The 22,686-nt window shown below is 44.0% G+C and overlaps 1 long non-coding RNA gene across 2 annotated transcripts in view; it reads right to left on the bottom strand.

The window, feature by feature from the left end:
- Positions 1–1,013: 1,013 nt before the first annotated feature.
- The window catches only part of LOC129498905 (uncharacterized), a 47,407-nt gene continuing 25,734 nt past the window's right edge, over positions 1,014–22,686 (bottom strand). For both annotated transcript variants that reach the window (XR_008662237.1, XR_008662236.1), the window contains one exon: positions 1,014–2,771. This is a non-coding gene — a long non-coding RNA (uncharacterized LOC129498905). The remainder of the gene's footprint in view (positions 2,772–22,686) is intronic.

Below are 22,686 nucleotides of genomic sequence, written 5' to 3'. Positions count from 1 at the left end.
GGAGAGAGAAAAGAAGATAAGACGGAGAGGAGGAAGGGAGGAAGGAAGGAAGGAAGAGAAGTAAAGGACGGTGAGAGGAGGGAAACCTGTTTTGGGCAGTGGTAGATGTTAAAGACACACATGAACAAAATAAATGAAATTGGTAATACAATAAGAAACTTAAAAATTGCAAAAGGCATCTAAACAAATATACTAGTGCTAATTAGTGCTAAATAGTCCTTATTTAGTCATTTCTTAACTTGCAAATTAGTAGAGAAGACAGGAGAAGTTTGAATTGGGAAGCTTGAGCATCTACTTCCAAGTCAAAACGAATAATCCTCGGTCTAAAGTCACGTTTCAATTGACAAACCTTAGCACAAGAAAGGTTATCATATATGTCATAATTGATACAAATTCACAAATGCAACATCCAACTAGAACAGTTGCTTTTCCTTTTCTGGACACTTTTTTAATTTTATCTAATCCCAAAAAGCTTGACTGGATTTGTCTGGCTGCCAGCTTAATTTAAGGACAAAAACCTTAATTTAAGTATATATAAAATGACTAATTTCAGTGCATACAATTTAAGAAATAAACAAATAATTTCCATGTTAACATCCACACTGCCTTCATTATGTAATTAAAACAATGTAATTAAAAACCTAAGAAGAATCACATGGCAGTATCCTTTTGTATTTCTTGATTTCTGTTTGTTTAGATCGATTACACCAATAGCAAGTTAACTAAACATTTTATTTATTATTCCTAGAGTACTTTGCAAACTTTTTTTAAAATATGAAACATAAAAACCAAAGAGAAACAAAAGTAGTCCTATACAACTTTGTTCTTCCAACTTGTTAAAATGTTAAAAGATAGTGGTCTATAAAAACTAGAAGGACAGGGGTTGAGGAATAAAGGAATTAGGAAGAGATTGATAAACGGGTAGAAACTTTCAGCTATCAGATGAACATGGCCTAGGGATCTAATGGTTAACATGGTGACTATAATCGATAACACTGCAATGAATAATTGAGTTTGGTCAAGAGAGTAAAACTTACATGTTCTCACCAAAAAAAAAGGGGGGGGGCAAACATGTACAGTGATAGATGTGTTAATTAACCAGACAGGAGGAATACTTACAAAATGTTTATGTTTATCAAATATACTTTAAATGTCTTACTACTTTGTCAAATTTATCTCAATGAAACTGAAAAAAAAAGGTGGGGAGGAACCTCACTTATAGCACCCTAAAACTTAATCAGTGCCATGCTCTCAAGTACTTTATAGGCAGATCATGCGCTTCTAAAGGCTTATTTGTCATTACATTCAATTTTGAAACAATTTATGGTTTTCAAGTACATTTTAAAAATTCTAGGCAGTTATTAATTTATATAGGGATGCCCATTTTGGCTTTTAGAAATTAAGACTTTCATCTCTGAAAGACTATTGAAACACACATACACGCACGCTTGCGCACGCGCACACACACACAAAGCAAAACCATAATTCATACATTTACTTTTCAGGGAATAGAATTTTTCCCAGTCTGGTCTTTTAACTTCTATATTTGTGAAATAGAAAAACTTTGCTCCTTAATACAAAAAAATCTTAATTTTTAGGGAGTAGGACACAAAAAGGATTTAAATGCCAATGGCTATAGGTTAATCACTTAAAACAGAAGCTATAAAATCTGAGTTGGTAGCCCAGTTCTTCCAGCGATCAGCTGGATCACAGCATGCAAGTGACTCAGCGTACTCCTTGGCAAAATGAGATTAATGCTATTTGTTTATATCATAACAGTCTTCTAAGGATCAAACACAATTACGAACTAAGAAGTGTTCTGTAAGCTGTAGAGCATTAAACAAACTTAACAAGTTTTTAAATAATTTTGTCTAATTGAGAAATTTTGATTTATGCCAGATATTATTTCTAACAGAGAGTGTGATGTCTCAGCACAGGTACCACTTTGGAACCATATACTTAATCAACAGTAGAGTGTCTTTCTGCTCACCTCTCTGACAGATTAACAACCTGTAAGAAAAAGGTCTACAGTTAGAGTCATGCTGTCTTAGGTGGACAGTGTAATCACTGGGACAATTCTTAATACAAAGAAAGTGGAAACATGAGTCTGAAGAGGGGAAATATCAAAGGTACTCTTTAGCAAGAGTGAAACTTTGAAATCCATCTATTTAAGATTAATCACTATTCTTTTAGTTAAGCTGTTGTCATCTCTAACTTTCCCTGAGCAGAAAATAATCTACACTTCCAACTAAGTTATTCATGGTCCAATTTGTTCTCAGAATACTATAATAGGCTTTGTGAAGATAAGTTTTATAATAGGGATTTAACATAGTGAGAAGCCAAGACACGGAGGCCTTTGAACACAAAGAGTATATATGTATATAAACTGCTCATCCCCTCCCCCTCTGCTTGGACTCTCCCTTGTCCCCTCTCGCAAAAGGACACTCGTCCCTACTCAAAGAAAATCTAATTTTTACAAAGGACTCAGATGAAATGCCAGCTCAACAACTTCCCAGGACAATTGGTTTAGCTACCGAGGTGTTGCTTGGGAGCCATTTCAACAGTGCTGGGGAAAGGGGAAAACAGAGGGAAGCACCCCCGGAAGGAAGAGGGGCGCTGGGAAGGGTTGTAGGAGAGAGAAACATTCAAAATCTTCCCTCTTGGCAGCTCCGTCTTGCTTGATGATCACATTTACAGACTGTGTTCACAGGCTAGGATTCTCAAAGACAACTGTACCTTCCTGGAGAAAATAAAACTTTCAGGGTGGCATCCTGGAAAGAAAAGAAGAAAAAAAAAAAGAAGGAAAAAAAAGAATCACTGATGATTTACATGCATCGTTTTCATTTTTCAAGCTTTTGGTATCTTAAACTGTTGAAAATACATAGTTAATTTAGAGACACTTAGTTTATTGCTTTTTTCCCCTTTTGTGCTTCAAGGGCTAACCTTCCATGTTTACAATTTTCAATCTCATTTGTATCCAAATATGTATATTGGCTATTTGTTTCACAAAGTAGCAAGGTACTTGGCCTGCAGTGCAGGTGCATCTTCATTCCTGATGGTGGTTGTTTTTATAAGGTTCATAAGTTTCCCATTTTAAACATACCAAGATGCACACACACATAATTCAGTATATAAAATCCTAGAAACTCTCTATTAATGTATCTTAATAACTAGCTTCTCTTTCTGTATATGTTACATCTCTGTCGTGCCTATTTTGTTGCACCTCAGGCTATGTTATTTGCATATTTGTAACAAAGTATATAAAAGGATAAAGATGCGTGATTTATTGAGCATTTCTATTCAAAACTTTTCATAGGTTAAAAAATCCTACAAATCACATAAAAATTCTGTAACAAATATATATGTCAAACTTTTCTTTACAAAGAAAGATCTCATAAGTTGTTTTTTAATGTGCTTTTAATGGTTTCTAGCACTCACACCTCCTTACTTGCTTTCTAAACTGTTTATACTGTCCCCAATAACACTCAGTGGAAAGCTGTCATTCCTGGCTAAATCCTTACTTAGGGTAGATGCTATGCCTCCGTGAGACAGGGTCAGGGGGTCAAAATAGATTTTGGAGGCCACCTGGAGAGTCCAGGCCATGAACTGACTCAAAAAATTTATATCAGAGCCGGAATAGTCCACCTCCCAGGGTCAGATCTGGCCTGACACTCCAACCGCAGGCTGGGGCATGCTAGACCGAGCTCAGAGAGAGGCCAGAGTTGTTGACCCTGCCAGCTGACCTCTTCAAACTTCAGGAGAATTTTTTTGGCAGTTACCACGGTGACTGGGTACTCTAAAAGCTTATCCTTCTTACTGAAAGGAGGGAAAAAAAATTAGGAAAAAATATGTTAAAACCTACCTTGCAGAGATGCCTATCACAGCTAAAGTCTAAAAAAAAATGAGGGAGTTCTAAATTGTGTATGCCTTTCATATTAATTTCTACTGCTGTCCTAAAGAAATTGGAATTTACAGGGTCTTTCAAGCCACAAAATTCACATTTGGAACAGATACTGGTTTTTTCTCCTTTCCAATAGCTGACAATTTGAATAATGTATTGAAATACTTTTTAAACAATGTAATTTACTTGGAATATCTAATAACTCTCTGCTTTTCTTTGAGAATAATCAGCTTTGAAGTAAGATCCATCATAAATGCTAATCTATTAGGGAAAAAGTACTGTAACTAAATAATCATTTTTGCATCAAAAATAAACTCACTATTTTTTTTTCCTGAACGAAAAGCATCCATTTTTGCTTAACTTGAAATAATAAAATTAGAAAAAAGGAAGGGGGCTATTACTTTTATTATATATTCTATCTTTTACCAAGTGACTTAATAAAAATAATGTGTACATGAAAAACAACATTGCAAAAATACTCTATGTAGAACAAAAGAACACGCAAAGGAAACATTGCCACGTGTACTTTATTTTAGAGCAACGCACGCTAAAGTTAAAAAAAGCCATAGCATATTCCTCCATGTTAATATCAAATGCTAACTTGTCCTAAAGTTCCACAACAATAGAAAGACTTACAAATTAAAATTTAATTCCCCGAGATAAACCTATACACATTTTAAGCTTTTACTAGTTGCTTTTTGGTGACAGATTGTAATACAAAATCATTTTTAAAGGCTCATACATGTGACTTGAAATTAGATGAGAATTGTAATAATTTAGAAATATAATATTCTTTCATCATAATAATGCTTGCTTTTAAAAGTACCTATGTCCTAGACAATGATTTTTTTGTAAAGCGAAATCAGTGACTTAGCGTTGCTACTGCTCTGGCCTTCCTTTAATTTTTCCATCTACCTCTTACATGACCCAGGTCCTAGAAGTCTTGAAAGGGCTTTCTCCAGCATCTGGGTGCTGTGTGTGTGTGTGTGTGTGTGTGTGTGTGTGTGTGAGCATGAGCACACACAAATGATGAAGCAAGGGTGAGGGGGAGAGTGGATTTGCATTTTAAAAAGCAGTGGCTATATAACAAAACAATGTCTTTGGCCTAAATATTATTTCTCATCTTGACTCTACGCCAAGAAAAAAAATGAATTATAGAAATGTAGTAACTGAACGCTCGAAAAGTGAATACTGATTCATGTCAAATTTCAGAGGTCTGCTCTAACCTAATCTTGAATGTTCATTTTGTTGTGACCTATTTTCACCATCTTGTAATCACTATAAAATTCTTAGAACATAAAGCCAAATATCTGTTAATTAATCTTAATTTTTAAGATTAATAAATAAATTTAGGATATAATTTCCTCTCTTGGCTTGTTCTCAAAATGGCCAGTAAAAGGGAAGATCAGAGATTATTCTGAGATGGTTTTGCCATGTGATCCAATTGCACTTTGCTAAAACACAGGTCTTTCAACTAGATGGTGTGGTTCTTGCCTTTGCAAAGTGGGCAACCAGGTTGGTGAGTCATTACAACTGTGGTGCCAGCTCATTCTCTATGATGAACTCAGATTGTCCTTCCCAGTCGGGAACTCTTGGCAAGCTTCCTTAAAGACCCGGAGGCTGGCAAAACATGAGGAACTATCAAACAGGAAATGAGGTCCTCCTCAGGTTTTGAAAAGAGATGATAGAAGTCTTAAAATGAGGCAAGCCAGACCAGAATCTCCTAAACCACAAGCCTTATCTTGAGTGAAACATTATTTCTAGGTTGGATCTGAGAGGCAAAAGAAGTTTAAGTGTAAGACAATGGTTCATTTGTATGCAAGAAAACAATGCCAAGTCTCTTAGCTTGATTTCCTCTAGTCAAATTTAGGATCTTTTAGGAAAAAAACAGAAATCATTTGTCAATCTTCTGTATAAACTTGTACTGAAAGGACAATGATGAAATAGATATTTTATTCAGTAACTCGTAGACCTGGATCTTTTCTTAGGTTGAAAGTTCACAAACAAGTTAAAGAACTACAGAATTTAGGGGTGGAGAGAGTCCTGAGAGATGACCTATTCCTTGCTTTTTACTTCCACTATGTGAAATCTGAAGCCCAGAAACATGAACTGCCTTACATACAAACTATTAGTTACATGCCTAGACTGGAACCTAGGTCCTGCCTGGCATTTCTAGCCTAGTATGTTCTCTACAAGATGCGGCCCCTTCACAAGGGAAAAGAATATTGGAAGTCCAAGCCGGTAGACATCTTCAAAGCCTTGGAGACACAGTTATCCTGAGACCATGGTATGAAATGATTGTAAGACTCAACGTTGCACTCTCAGGAAATTCTACAAAGTCGGGTAGTAAAGCAAAAAAATCATATGTGCCGTAGGAAGCTTCAAAGGACTTAGGAACTTTGGTCTGATGGTAACAAGGGTGTGTTGTTAGTATTATCTCTCCAGCTCATTGTTTTTATTGATCTGTTATGGCTAATAAGCATTGATTGATTTTCTTTGAATTGGTATAGAGCTCCATCCCGCCAGGTTTGCAATTAAAGACCAAGAAGCAGGGCTTTCGGTATTAGTCTACCCAGGTTCCCAGTGTATGAAAGAGTCTGACCCCCAAATCATGGCCTATATAAGATACCATGGCTGCCAGTCAGGAAAGGACTTAATCTTAGTCTCTTCTTTAACATTTCTCTAAGTTACTTCAGTTTTAACTTGTATCTGTTAGGATCAGTGGACCCTGAAAATGAAATAAATGGAAGCCTATGGAAAAATGTGACATACATTGCTGATGCCCTAAACGGCCACTCTGCAGCTGCATTTAGTTGTAACATTTACCCCATCATATATTTTCAGCACAGCCCCCAAATTCTCCTGTTAACTTGTCATGGCGATTGTGAGATCGTGCTTTAATTCTGAGAATCTGGCTCAGTGCCCCAGAGGAAAAAAGAGTAAGGGATGAAAATTGAAGGGGAGGAGAACAAGTCCTAGGTATGCTGAGGAGCCAGTGGTTTCATAACAGAGAGAGCTGGTATTTAAGAAGATGGTTGTATGCGATTAAGAGGTGAAGAAGGCAACAGGGGCTTCGGGTACCTTAGCTCCCACCTAGAATTTCAAAGAAATGCTATATTCTTTCCATTGATTCCAACTGGGGGCATCTTTGGTACTAATCCCATGTTAAATTTTGGGAGGAGAGGACTGAAAAAGTACTCCACGGTCGCGTCTGAAGAATGTTTGTTTGTCAAAGCTCCGGATGAAGCTGGGCCACCACACTTCGTGCGTGTGCATCTATTGTTCTCTTTCTCGAAACACTTCAGAAAGCCTCCTCTTGACCCAGAAGCCGACTTCTCCGGCCCCGGGAGAAAGAGCTGCTAGGGGAAGCTTTTCGACAGAAGGGAACTTGCTGATACAGAAATATTTTTCCTTTTGGTATCAAGGCTGACAGGCCAGTGAGCTGAGGGGGGGAGAAGAAAGTAAGTGAAGGATTGTAAGATAATGAGAGTGAGAACTTTCCACTTGGTTCTGAGCTCCACCCCCAGGGCCAGACTGGCTGTGCTCCAGGGGCCCTGTGGATGACAAAAGAGCTAGTTGCCTTCCCCAGCTTCTTAACCTGCCTTGACGCTTGCCCAGAGCTGTTCCTTTGGTCCCAGTGGGCACAGCACTCCGTTCGTTCGGGACACTGCCCGCTGGTCTGCGGGGCCATCGCAGGCAACTTGACCAGGGCCCGCCTGCTCCCAGGACAAGACCACTTGAAAAAAGCCCTTCTCTTTTGGCATCTTTCATAGGTTCCCTGGGAAATTGTTAAAGACAGAAATTTTGAAATTGAATTTTAATGATTATCAGAGAAGAGGGGTGAGGCCCAGCAGCTGCTCCGGAGCAGCTGCCCCAGCTGCTCCATCTGCAGGACAAGCCAGCCCCTTGGCCACCACACCCACCAGGCCAAGAGAGGAAGGGAAAGGGAGGGGCAAGAAGGTGGAGGTTTCAACTTCAGAGTAAGGGCCCAGGCCCCAGGGTTCCAGTAATCTGCATCCACAAATGCAAAAGAAATGGCAAACACAACAAGATAAATCCAAAATGTAACTTTGGGTCTCAGTCCCAGGTTGCTCCAGATGAATTGCAGGCCTGGAAACACACCCTGCTGGGGGAGGTGAGGGGCAGATCTGTGAAGGAACTCTGGGGAGGGGCAGTTTCACCGGAGCTGGAACCAGTTTCTCCCCCTGGATCCCCATGGCCTGTGTGCTGGGAGAGACCATGGTCAGACAAACGTTCCTTTTCCTTCTTCTACCTGCCATTGCTAAATGAGAAGCAGGCTACAGGATAATGTGCTCCCAGCACTGGTTTCCTAATCCCCAAACTCAAGTGTCTTGAGAGTGAAACTTCCCGAAAAGTTACTGCCAGTGACAAATTCGAGCTGACAAATTGTCAATAATCATGCCTCTTCAACGTGCTGGATGGCTTTCAGGCAATAAAGCAGATGCACAGAGGGCCGGGCAGGGTGCAGGCTGCTGCCCGGTGCATAATCTCCCAGGTTTGCCTCCCCCACCAAGCAGCACTCTGCCCCCCAACAAGGGAATGTGTTGGGTGGGGGACTGCAGGGCCCTACCAGCCAGCTTTAGCCCTAGCTCTCCCGTCTTCCTGAGGCTCACACTGATTGCACCCGGGGAAGCCTCTCTCCCCCTCCTCCAGTTAACCCTTCTGGGTGCATGTGTCTGCAGTCTCTCAAGTGCCCTTGATTTACAGTCATGTTATCTGAGTTTTCTTTTGTTTGAAATGCCGGGCCTCGCAAGACCTTGACGTGTGTTGGACATCTAGTTACTTCTGCATGCCTCTCTGTATCCTGAGACAGAGAAAATCATTAAGAATTGATGCTCAAGGTAAATAAGAGTGATACTTGTACCTGTGGACACATTGGAAGAATGTGTGCATTTTAAATCATTTCAGAACTTAATGATTTATCTGGAAAAGAGCTTTATAAACATGGCCCCCATGCAGCACACACACACACACACTCACAAAAGTGCCCTTTGATTTTTTTTTTTTACATTTTAGACTCTGTTCTATATGTAGAAGCAACTTCAAACACATACATTGACCCAAACACAGATTTTCTATGTAAGATATGATTTCTTGCGAGGTTTATAAATCCAGGTACCTAATCCTAAAATTTCAGATTATGAGTCACAGCCCTCCTAGGAGGTTGATTTAGCCACAAAAGTTTGAGTTCACAATATAATTCACTATTCTTTCTCCAACTTGAGTTTAAATTTCTTTTTATTAAATACAACACAGCACTTGAATTAAGAATCTTCTTGTTAACCGGGGGCTTTTCTCAATCCCTGAACTCCATAAATGAACTGCATTGTCATATAATCGATAGGAAAAACTCAGCTGTCACAGGTACTAAGCAACCCCTTACCACAGAAATAACACGATCTGGCATTTCTGAGTTTGAAAAATGTGCTGTTTGGATGACATGAGACCAAAACCACTCCACAGACAGCATAAATGTTGCAGTCTCTATGAATGGCTGAGGACTGAATTGCTGAGACTCAGAAGATATTGAGGATAGGCTTCTCTCCTAGTTAAAAATCAAATGCTCCCCTTTTTTCTTCCATCAACAGGAAGTCTGAGTATTGGGATCTAGGATTCAAAGCTATTTTTAAGTTCATCTAAGTTTGTTTGCTCTTCTAGAGATTATAACAGAATTTGAAACTAAGGGTTATCTCCCCCAAACCAATGAGCAATTCAGATTTGGATTTTGGAGGTAGAATCTGAAATTAAATGTCCAACAATTTCAAAATCTATCCTTTGAAGTCCTGGATCCTTCCCATCAATGTGATCGGGAGTTCTGCAGTATATAAATCCTTCGGCTCAAAAGTAACTGAATGGCATCCGATCACAAGTAGCAGAAACCCATAAATCTCTGGCAAGATGTTTCTCTGCCTCAGTGTCACTCACTGTCTTTTGCTGCCCTCTCAGCCTTCTCTACAATCTGCCACCTGCAAATGCCGCCATGTCATATGAGAGCGTGAAGAAGATATAATCTTTCCTTATCTGTATCCTCTCCTTTAACTATGATCTACTACTCTGGACTTTTAACTCAATGACTTGTTCCACCTTGGGCAATTTTTTTTAAGTGGTACTGGGCAGCTCTACTGCAGAATCTATCCTACTTGGTAGATTAGATTATGTGATAAACATGTTAATTTATCTCAGGAAGAACCTTGCTAGGAAACCTCATGAACTGGGCATACTACAAATCACTTACACACTAAAGGTGAAAGGTAAGCTGAGTCATGAATTTGCTCTGTCAGCAAGCTGATGTAGTAAATATTAGGTACCCTTAGCCTACCTGGACCCAACTATATGCAAAGAAAAGTACTTGGGATCAAACAGCAACAAGCTAGGTAAGACAAATTCAGTTTATCCTGTCAAAGCACTGATACGTAAAACTTCTCTTTTCTAAAACTAAAGCTGTTGATGCTTGCATTTCCCACATCTACCATCCCTAAGATCTTTGGGATAAACTAAGAAACACCACTTCTAATTAGTTCATTTGTCATCAGAGAACCACTGCATCAAGCCAGGTATTTTGCTCCTATTCAACTCTAGAAGAAAACGGGACAACATGTGCTGTTATAAAAAGCTCAGCATTCAGTGCCAACATTTCAAATTGGCCTCATTTTACAAGATCTCAGAAAGCCCCCAACTCATTCAGACTATGTCTTGGCAACCTTGCTCTATCCCCAAACAGGACTGTAACACAGTAGAGTTTATCCATTATCATAGTTCACAGGCTTCTCCATAGCTGCAAGTTGACATTTGGAACTTGTGTCACGCAGAAAGGGTGAAAACCCATCTGAGGAACTGAGTCGCTCATTTCCAAGTAAATGTCACGGGTGGGTGCGAGGAGGAGCTATCAGAAGACAGGGAAGGGAAGAAACAGGCATGGGATACCCAGGCTGTGAGTTACTTAGCTGATGTTCATCAAAGCCAGGTAACCGATGCAAAAAGTTCTCTTCTGGGATGCTTGAGTGTGTGAATTTACCTTATTACAATTACAGAAAATAACTGATCCCATCCCAGCCCTATACACTAAAGAGTCTTACTATTATTATTATTATTTTTTAGAAAAAGGTATATTAATCTATCTTGTCCTTGATTCCCAATACATAAACCACATGAAGTCAATATGACATTTGCCTCAATTCTTAATTACACAGTGCAGAGATAAGAAACACTGGATACGGGAACAGAACTGGACAACCCCAGCATATACGGCTCTAACATTCTAAGTTGTTCATTTCTGTCTATACTTGCATACCCCTCTCCCCTGGCTTCAAGACACACACAGGAAATATTTTTTTTCCCTTTTCCTCTGCAATCTAAAGAGTACACAAACCATGAGCTGGAGGTAACTGCTTCTTTGCAGCGCTATTTATGAAACACTTATCTTTTTTTTTCTCCCTAGGCATCCACCCCAAGGGGCTGAGCAGTGCCCTATGCTGCTGCTCAACTAGGTCTGAGAGCAAGGGGGGGGGGATTGCAAGAGCATCTTTACCACTGCAGCGCTCTTAGCGCCAGCACCTGCTTTCTCACCAGTTCACCAAGCTCCCTCTCGGCTTCATTTCACAAACATTCTGGGTCTCCATTTATCTGTTAAAATGGCCCAGGGTGTTTGCCAGGAGTATTGTGCCACCATCGCTGGCACATTTTGTCTGTCATTACACAAAGCATTCTAAAAAGCTATTTCCAACCCTGAAAATATACTCTTACTACAGAAGTCATTACATTAGCATAACAAGCACAAAGTTCCAAGATGGTAATTTGGTTATAGATCTGAAATCCTTCCTGTTCCATCAGATAGATGTCGAGGTATGATGAGGTATGATGTCGCCCAGCTGCAACTACCGTCTGGGTCAGTGGAACCCCACCCCTAAGGAAGTTCTGCTGGGGTGAACAGTTTGTCCTTGGGAACAGAGTAGGGTGAAAGTTTCAAGTTTCACCAAGCCCAAGTCGGGGGACATTTCTTAAAGACTCAGGATGCTTCTCTTTGCTTTTTCCTTCTTCTTTCTGTGCCCTTTTTTGATACCGAAAATAAGTCTTAAATGATTCTTCCACAGGTGTCTTGTTGGACACAGACAAGTATCAGGATTTCACTTGTAGGCAATACAAACACTTTTTGGTTCTTTGGTTGGGGGTGGGGTTTGGGAAATTCGACCTCAGTCGGCCTGGCCGGTCGTGGGGGTACAGATTAGCTGCCACTCTGCTGAGGCCCGGATGGTGGTGGTGGTGGTGGTAGGGGTCAGCAGGGTTGAGATGTATTCAAATGTTAATTTACACCTGAAAAGACTGGCAGTCACCCACGCGGGGGGTGACTGGAGTTTCTCAGGAATCCTGGCCTTGAGTGCTTCCTTGGGAAAGATGAAAGTTGAAATGGATGGAGCAGAAAAGCAACGGAAAAGTTTTGGGAGCAGCAAGAAGGGAGGGAGCAGGGACAGCCTCGATGAGTTAAAAGAAGTTTATGTAGCCACCAGTTGTAAAGCTATTTTCAACGTTCCCTTTCCCGTGTAGTGCTAAGGTACGACAGAGATGTGGTAATTTCCTCTTTCCTACATATTTGGAGATTATCTATCGAATCCAAAACTATTTATGTGGGAGTATGAATGAGGGATTAGCCTTATTTTTCTTTTTGTGCCATTGGGATGGGTTTCCTTCTTTTGCATGGTCTTTCTGTTTCGACAACTGCTACGCACCTTGCTTAGTGGACTCCCAAGGTACCTCAAGGAGTAACTAAGAAAGGAAAACCTTCTACATTCCAACACTGCCTCTAACCTCAAACATAGCAAAGGGTTCATTCAAGACCCCAGGACCACACTGAGGCATTAATTAGGCTGATGAAATCCATCGAAATGTATGAATTCAGCATAATCAAGTTTCTACCGCAGACTATCGTTAAGGAATACGTGAGCAGCTGGGAGAATAGAAAGTACTGTTAGAGTTAAGTCATGCATGTAATTGAGTATATTTAACATAACCATTTTAATGATCAGTGATTAAAAGTGCATCTTACTTAAATGGTATATCCTCTGCAATTTGTTCATATCAACTCGATAATATTCTCAAAAGGAAAAAGTAGGGATACAAATTTCTAAACAAGATCTTTTTTGAGTTTTTTGGGGGGGAAAGCAGAAAAGTGAACTGAAGGGGGGGGGAGCAGCTTTTGCGTGCAAACAGCTCCACCAGTGTGATAGAAATTAATCACTGTTTTAGGCATCTCTGTGCTCCGTTCAAAGTATTAGGAATATATAACAAGTGATTTTCTTTCATCCCTCGAAAAGATTGTATTTCACTGAAGATGCTTTCTTAGTCCGACAAGATTATTTTTTAAAATCTCAAATCCTGCTGATTTGAAGAGCTTTTCTTAGGAACCTGGGAAGTTTACACCTTTCCGATTCTTCTTCTAACCTGTAGGGTTGGCTTATCTTAGTGGAACTTGCCTTTGTGAAGACAGCATTGGGAAGAGAGATGCCTCCGGACGTGGCAGTCTAGGGCCACAAACAGAAGCCCCCACAGGGAAATTAGCTGTTCGGATCGGCTAGGGGCCTGAACCAAGAGCCCACGCGTTTACAGGCAGACTCGGCTGTGCTCTATTCACTTGGACCTGGCCAGATAAATGAAGTCATTGTGGAGCCCTGCACAAGCCAGCCCAACTCTTTTTGTTGTAGTTTCTCAGCTTTTGTGCTCAAAACACGCAAATCACCGATTATCCAGGAAAGAAGAGGTGGATCTAGATCTACAGGTAGAAGTGTGTAATCCCACAGTATCTTACACATCTATGCAGGCATTATCAAAGTGAGGGTTTAGGAGAAAGATGCAGTTGGCCCAGTTCCCAAAAGTTGCCACACGGGGCTCTTTTTTTTTTTTATCTCCTTTCACCCCTGCCCCCATCCTACAGAGAGACCAATCTATTCTCCCACTCAAAATAGGGTTTGAAGAATGGCACATCTTGAATGTCTGGGAGTTGCACCGTAACTTTTACCAACGTAAGAGGGAGAAAGGAAGGCGCAACCACATCAAAGTGTATTGGAACATACTATCTGCCCGCTGCCAACAAAACAAACATATTTTAAGGGGAAATTCATTTTGAACCCTTCCTTTCACCCAGAAGCATGTCTTCCTTGGCTTGGGGGGACAGCTCTTGGGAAATCAGGTCTCTCGAGGAGCTCTCCCGCACCCAATGTATAGTCTATAAATATAGGGGAATAGCCGTGCCAGAGGTAGTCAGTGCAAGAGAATCTGGAGTCTTGAAAGCATCTTTTTCTTCTGGCTATGGTGGCACTTAAATGATAATGCGGGCAATGGAGCTAGGAGATTTATATCTTTTGGAAAGTAGGGCGAGCCAGATGGTAATAGCGTCATTAACACACAAACTTGGGATGTGCAAGTGAAGCTTGAAATTGGGAAAGAGATCGGGAGAACAAAGGGGGCTGCTGTTGAAAGGCTACCCCTCTTCTGCCGGCCAAAGCTAAGAGCTTCTTGGTACTGGGGTCTGCTCCTGCCCAGAGCTGGATAATAAACGACAGCTTTCCCCCTCCCCTGTTGTGACTTAGAAAACACCGAGAAAACTTTTGCAACAGGCAAATGTGGCACTTATTTATATGTAACCCTTTGTAGTCTGAAGTGGCAGGAACGGGTCTTTAATTCAACTGCACTCCCACCCTCCACCCCCTACCCTAGTTTGATAAGCTCTTGCAATTGTTGACATATATTTTATGAAATCAAGGTGCCGCTTGTTGCACGTTTCAGACAAAAGTTCCTTTTCCTCCCCTTATGTAAGCATTCTAAGTAAACATTAAAGGCTGAACAGCACCACCTTTTTCATTTTGGTGATGGGGGTTTGGTGCGAAGGTGTTACAGGGGGGTTAAACTCTGGAGTTTTCCTTTGGAAAGTCTTAATGATTAAGTTAAACTCCCACTTGTCCGAACAAATGCAACTCACAGAGAACAGAGAAGGCATTAAGACAAGATTAACAATGGCATTAATAGTAATAATGTATGTTTATAATAAACACCCACACAAAACATTTATAAACAGGCAGGGCAGTCTGGAACTAAAGAATACAAATTAATATCTTCGTTCTCCTTTTTATTAACCCAATGGGCATATGCGTACATAGCATGCGTATATATGGTACACATATGGCTTCTGGGAAGACAGCAAAAAGTAACGGTCATTAAGTATTGAATGGCTCGAGTGATGCCTGCTAGCGACTAAAAGTTGACGATGTATGTCTAAACTAAAATCGAACGTTTTTCTTTTTCTTCTTAAAAAAAAAAAATACTAGAGCTCTTTAAAAGCCCGAAGGACTTACCCTCAAGGCATTATTCAGAGAAAAACTGAGACTGGCCGTTCGTCACAGGCAATTGTAAAGGGTTTCAAAGGGCCGATCAAACGATCGCCAGAGTAATCTACATTCAAGTCCGGATGGCGGTGTTACGGCACACACCTGCGGGGTGTTTGCTGTCCGTGCCCCTCGCCGAGCTACAAATCATCATTAAAGCGAGCTGCTTAAGCTTCTTCCCAGCTTCTAGACAAGAGTTACTTGGGACAGTTCACTTTGATATTGCTGCAGCTCGCAATTGACAAGCAAGCTATTTTGGAGCTCAAGCCCGAGCCCACACCCCAGTGAGCGCGGCAAAGGCAGGAGGGAGGCGAGGTGGGGATGGGGGAGGTGAGCAATTGTAAAAGTCCGTTTCTCCAATTTCCTGAGCAGATATCACCACAAGAATGTATAGGAATCCAGGTTAGACGCAGCTGAAACCCGCCTCGAGTTTCCTGCTCAGGGCTCGTCCAAAACTTCTTTCCCTGTCTTGCCACAACTTTTAGGCGACCCAGGCTCCAGTCCCCATCTCAGGACCTCAGTGTCTCTCCTCTCTCTTACACACACACACACACACACACACACACACACACACACACACACACACACACACACGGGGGTGGGGGGGCAGCACACTCCCATTGAGTGCAGGATCCCGTTTTTCTCGACCAGGATCTAGTCTGGAACTTTCACTTTTGGTTCGTTCGTTGGGGATTCTATTCCCCCTTTCAATGCCGACCGGCCCTCACTGCCCTAACTTTGAGGGACACAGAGAGAAAACAACAACAACAACAACAACAACAACAAACTGGAGTTGGGTAGAAAGAAAGGGACGTAAGGGTCGGGCAGCTGGAGGCGGGGGGGGGGGGACGGGAGGAAAGTGCGTTTCCGTCTGCTGCCTGCCTGGGTGTCTGCAAGCCCTCGGCGCTCCCGGTTGCTCCCCATTCGGGGGGCGGGGACGGGGAATAACCGGCTGCCGGGGATGCCAAGATCAACACTCGGAGTGAATGTATCAATAGACCAATTTTCTGCTCCCACCGCGAGCTTTTTCATTTCAGCCCGGAGCAGAGGCGTCTGCGTTGCGCAAGACGCAACAGCACCGTAGCGTCCGGAAAAAGAGGGCGCTAGATGCGGGAGGCGCGAATATGGAAATTAACTCATTAGGAAGGGGTGTGGTTACGGCGGAGCCCCCTCCTCCATCCCTTCCTTTCTCCCTTGCTGCCACCGTCCCAGCTTGCTAAATATGAGATTACAAACAAACAAATAAAGCAGAAGCTGACTACGCAGAGCCCCAGATGAAACACGCTCCAGATAATTCGCTTCTCTCCGCGCTGCGGCCAGACCTGCGGCGCCGCGCGGGCCCCTACCGCCCGCCGGTGGCTTCCGCGTCCCCGCGTCGCCAGCCCCCGCGCCCGCGCCCCTGCCAGCCAGGGCCAGCCGCGGCGTTTCGAAGGCGCAGCACGTGGCCCTGACGCCCCGTTTGGTAAACGTTTTTTAAAACATCAGACAAACGCCTCCATCAATTTGGTACCCCTCTGAGGGCCTCTGCTTATCCCAGAGGTCCTCTTCTAGAACGTGCCTGGAGGGGAGGATGGTGGTGTTCTCTTTGGGTGCGAAAGCCCCAAACCAGAAAGTGACATCCCAGAGTGCCTGGCAGGGAGCTCTGCCCGCGGCGCTGCGCCGGGAGTGTGGGGAAAGAGGGGGCGCTGAGCAGACCGGCGGGAGCCAAGGGGCGAGCACCGGGGTCCATCTGAGCGTTAGGGACCCGGGTTGAGGTATCATCAACCAGACACCAGGTGCCCAGGAGGGAGAGCGAGGGGGTTAGAAGACCTAGGATGGGTAATTTTGTGTCCGGATAAGATGTTTGGATGGGGGGGGGGTGCATAAGAAAGAAGATGCAAAACCTTTCACATCCCCCTCCTGGCCACCCTGCCTCCAAGTCCTCAAAGCTGGTCCCAGTGGAGGGCTGGAGGGAGGAAAATTGTATGGTTTTCCTTCCTGCGTGGCCCGCCTACCCGGCCCCGCTCCCGGCCCAGCGCTCGCTCAGCTGCGGGCTCCTTGGAGGAAGGCCGCCCAGTGCCCTGGTCTCCCGCTGCCTGCAGGCCACCGAGCCTCAAAGCGCGCATTGTCCAGCGGGGGCGGGGAGGCCGGCGGGCCCCTGGAGAAGAATAACACTGCGCCCAACTCCGGTGGGGGAAACTTTCCTAATGCACTCCTGGTGGTAAAATACACTTTTAACGGGGCGGGGGTGGAGGGGGTGAGAAGTTTTTGAAAATCCACTGCCTTCCCTCAATTCTTCGCCTCTAACCCCTTGTCACTTTTAGGTTCTCAGAAAGGGGGAGTGAATCGGGAAGAACTTGGAAGGTGGCCGAAAATGTTGGACATGGCTCTAGAAGCGTCCATGTGACCGTTTTAAAATGCGGGTGGGAAGAGGGAAGGGGGATGTCTCCACCCAGGTCTGGGCCGAGGGACAGCTGCGCGGGGCGCGGGGGCCGAGGGGCGAGGGGCCCCGAGGGCGCGTGTGCAGGCGAAGCATTTCGCACCTCCTGTTTATCTTAGAAGCGAGGCGGGGACGGGGGAGGGGGGGGCGAATTGTTCTGCCTGCCGACAGGCAGTGGAAGTTGAATAAAATGGAGAGGCGGGCAAACGCAAAAACAAAACCTGCTGCAGACTCGGAGTCTCTCTCCTTGACCCGAATTCCAAATGGTGGTGGTGGTGGGGGGGGGGGGTTCTCCCGTTGCAAAAGACTCCGAAGTCTTAAGACCCCAGAGACAGCGGTCCTCCAGCGACGGCAGAAGCTGTGATAGAGAACCGTTAGAATTGAGGCTTTGGGGGGCAAATGTGATTAATCTTTCATTTGAGCAGCGGGGACCCATTCCTTCCAAGCGTTGCCGGTCTGCGAGTGAGGGGGTCTGTAGGTTTCGTCTGCCCTTCCCTTCCGGGCATTTGCAAAATAATGGCTCGTGTCCCTTTGCAAAAACTCTCCCTGAAACAAATATATTCCAAGACACTGCATTGGTGAATCCGTTTAAAAAAAAATGGAATCAAAACAAAATAAGACTCTTTTAAAAAATAAATAAATAAATAAATAAATAAATAAATAAATAAATAAATAAATAAATAAGAAAGCCCCAGGCAGGTACTCTATATGTCCAACAACCAAAGTGACCGAAGGGGAGCATTAGTGGTTGTGGCTCTTTGGGAGTTGCGCTAATTTGGTGTGTGGACTCAATGCCTTAATGCTAAATCGGCAATATAAAGGGCTGAAGAGCAAGCCCGATAAAAAGCTCTAATTGCTACTGGAAGATTTAGGTGGTTGCTAGGATCTGAGGACCACCATCACCACAAAAAACCTCCAATAGAGTGTTTGGGCTGTGTGTATGGGGGGTGGGGGGTAGAGTTTCTACGGCGAATAGTGCCTACATCTGCTGGAACTTCCATATCTAAGCTGTTCATTTACGGGAGCCAACTTATGAAATCTCCACAATTAGATCTTCATTGTTCTTCCTCCACAACACTGTCTAGAAAGAAAAGGTCTTCTCGGTCGGGGCCAATCCAACGAAGCGTTTGACGTTATTAAATAATAAAGCGATTGTGATTTACATTGTTGTTCAGAAAAAAAGGCCAATTATCCACTGTTATGTTGCCATAAAGATCATATTAACTCGAATTAGTAATCAAACAATATGCGAGCGTTTAAAAAAGTACAGCCGAACTGGGTGACAGCTACCGCGACGTCTTCACTTTCACCAGCGAACCCACCCGCGCCGGCAGCCGGAGCGAGAGAGGCAGGCGCCGCAGACCCGAAAGGAGGAAGAGAGCAGCAAAGTGGTGATTAACGGTCTCCAGTGTTAATTATTCTCAATTAATCCCGAACAGTGCAAACCTTCCCTGGCTCTCTGGAAGTTCCCTGGGTTGGGATGCTCGGAGAATGCCGCCTTTCTGGGAGGGGTTTATGAGAGTTCCGGAAGAGGCTATCTCCGTGCCGGAGTACCTGTGAGCGGGAGGGCAGGGGGTAGGCGTGTGTGCGGGTGTGGCGTGCGGGGTGTGCGCGGGGGGCTCGCCGCCTGCCCCAGAGCCCGGCGTGCCCCCGAGCAGGTGCCTGGGGCGGGCAAGGCCCGCAGCGTCCTTACACCCCTAGCGAATCTTGCGTCTTCTCTACTCCAATCACCCTCTCTCGCCCTCTGTTATTAGGTTTATAACTCTTTGCCCACTTAAATTTGTGCAGCCAACCAAGGAAATCTAAATAGGTTTGAGTCGCCCCTTGGGTACAGAATGGAGGCTTTAATAAGAAAGATTAATTGTGGGTGTGTAACCTGCCAGAAGACGCGGCAGCTATCAAGTAGCGGCGGGCAGTGGGTCGAGGGGAGGGAGATGCCTCTCCTCCTAGGCCCAGACTTTAGTAGGCGCCGTAGGCATACTTAACGCAGGCCACCCGACAGCTCCGTGCTGTCACAAGCGGAGGGCTCCCCAGAGATGGTAAGCGCCATCTCTTCCCGTGTGAGTTGAGGTTTTAAGGAACTTGGCCTTTATTCCCCCTGCACGCCAGATCCCCTTGCCCCGCGCGCCCCGCCGGACCTCGGACTCTCTGCCCCCACGCGCGCGGTGGCAGTGGGGGCGGGGTGCCGTGCCTGCTGCCCTGGGGACGTCTGCTATTCCCACCCCCACCTACTGAACAATGCTTGGGCAAATGATGAAAAAGATTTTGCTCCGAGGGCTAGAAAGTTGATTCCGTTGTTGCCACGATGAAAAATCTGCACGGCTACGTGTTTTTTTTTTTTTTTTTTAATAAGCAAACAGGGATCAATTTTCCCGGGCGCGGGGCTTCGGTCCCGGCACAGAGGGAATCGGGCCGTGGCAGGGCGGCTGGGCTCCCACTCCGCGCGACCGCGGCGCGGGGGAACCGGCCTCGCCGCGCACCCGGTCCTCGAGCCCCTCCCTCTTTCTGCTAAGTGTTCGGATCCCAGACTGTGAGTTGGCGAAAGGGGTGGGGGCGGAGAGGCATAGGAACCGGGTGGGGGTGGCGGGAAGAAGGGATTGACTGGAACAGTTTCTCTAGGAGCTGTCCCTCCTTGGACAATTCCACTTAAAACTCGAGGCACCAAGGCCTGAGTTTAAACAAGCGCCCAGCCCTTGCAGCGATGGGACAGCCAAAGGGTGGTCGCATCTTTGTCCAGAGTTTTGAAACAGTTGCTGCCTTTCCTACCTCCCTTCTCTATCTCCCACCCCTCTCCCCAGTAAAACCAATTCAAAAGGGGACAGACTCCACTCCACAAGATTAATGTCCGTTCATTTGCAGGATTAACCCTCTCACGCAGCATAATAAAATACTAGAGGTCCTTTTAAATTTAAATAAATACACGAAATCCGTCCCTTCTCTCTTTTCCTGTTTGGTCTCTCTTTGGACATCAGCAAACAGCACCTCGCCACCTAAGTCGGTCTTAGAAGAACTTTTAACTCAGAGTTTTCAGATCCTCTGGGGGCTCTTAAAGGCATTGGCATTGGGAGAGAGTGGAGAGACCAGCTAACTTTAAATATCTATAGCTTTCCATTTTGACTTGGAACTCACGATTAAAAATCTATTTGTTCCTCCCAGGGCTGAACAGATTGCAATGTTGGTCATAGGAGCCACAAAATGTTCATTAAAGGAACCTAACCGAGGCTACTGTATGGCCACTTTGTGAACTCAGAACTATGGATGGGGGGAAAAGTATGAAAGTGTGAGTTGATGTCACGCTGGCTGTCAGTGTGTGGTCTATTGTGGAGAATGGTGCTTTTTGACTGAACAGAGGGGGCCCCCCTCCCCCCTTCCCCAGCTCTACTGCACCTGCAGTGGATGAGGGAGTCCCTGCCATTCAGCCCATCGCAGATTGTTCAAACAGAAGACATCTCTGACAGCACTCAATTCATTACATTTCTTCCTGCTTTTCAAACCAACACACACACACACACACAAAATGAGTATTGCCAGCCAGTGACAGCCAAAAAAAAAAAAAAATCTTAAAATACTTTATATGCAGCTAATTTGGAAGCTCACACAACTAACCATGAAATATTTTGTATCCTTCACTTGTAAAGCTTCTTGAAAAAAAGATTACCTGCTTTTTTCCTATGAAAAACAGACCTCCAGAGTTTATATGGGGATAGTAAGTTTGTAGAAAGACACTGCAGCCTGGCGCAGGAAGTTCCAATCAGAATGAAGGGCAGAAACAAGCAAAAGAGAAAAGCCTTGATTTATCTTATCAAAAGGGCCGGCTTGAAATGCATTCATAATTTATGCCGGTGAAGCAGCTTGCTAATAGAGGTGGGGTACCCAAGAGCCAGGGGCGGGCAGTGAGAGAAGCAAGAGAGGGGAGTATGGGAGGCATCAAGGCTGAAGTGTGAGCTAAACATTTAAATCTATTTCCTAACAACGAAGTCTTCCCCCCATATGCTCAGGTTTATTTTGCCATCTTAGATTCCAAGATGTTTTTGCACCATTTCACAAAGCTGATGAGAGAGTGTTTAGAAAGCTGATGAGAGAGTGTTCGTCTAGTTTAACAGAAGTTGGGGTAAACAAACTCTCACAAGGAAAACTTGATTTTAAGATATTTTCCCTGGAGGTGGGAAGAAGCAGGAAACAAAGAAAGGGAAGAAGACTTTGAGCAGGAGAAGACAGGTTTGCCACTTGGTATTTCAGACCGATTAAACTGTAATGTTATGCAATAACCCAGATTTGAACTGTTAAGTGTGATAGTCAAATCGACCTGGATGTGAGTTGATAGTGAATTGACTGCATGTGAAATACTGGCTAATTCTCAGCAAATCATTAGTCTGTTAGATCCTGGACCAATATCAAAACAAGGTCTAGTTTCCCGGACCCCTCCCACTGGATGGGCATTCAATGAATTACATTGATTTGTAAAGAAAACTTGGAAAGTGCATCTTCTGGAAATGATGAGATGCTTTCAACCAAAGAATAATTCTATCCATTTTACGGAGTCCGCAGACCAAATGTCTTTCCTCTTGTCTACATTTTAAATCACTCTTCCAAAGGAGTTCTCGCAGCAATACTTTGTTGACTCTAAAATGACTATAAAATGCTGTACAGATCATGGGTAATCGTGGGGGACAGAGATAATGGACAGGACACAGCAATGGCAAGCCAGAAGCAACTGTTCTAACCATGGCTCCGTATCAGAACCAGAAAACTCTTGGAAGTCCAGTTCTTAACCCACTGCTGAAACTTATGTAGGACCAAACAGAATAAAGCTATACAGTGTGCTCTGTAAAGGCTTTTGGTGGGATTTGTCTTGTGTCTGGAAACAAAACAAGCATAAAACAAAGCAACAACAACAAAACCCCAACTCATTCAGACCTCACAAGAAACTCCGGCTAGCAAATCAAATTACAGGGGCACACACACAGAGAAGG

Source organism: Nyctereutes procyonoides, unplaced genomic scaffold (genome assembly GCF_905146905.1).
Source record: "Nyctereutes procyonoides isolate TBG_1078 unplaced genomic scaffold, NYPRO_anot_genome, whole genome shotgun sequence".
Classification (NCBI taxonomy): Eukaryota; Metazoa; Chordata; class Mammalia; order Carnivora; family Canidae; genus Nyctereutes; species Nyctereutes procyonoides.
Note: the sequence above shows the minus strand (reverse complement) of the source record. Positions and strands in the feature narration are given on the sequence as shown.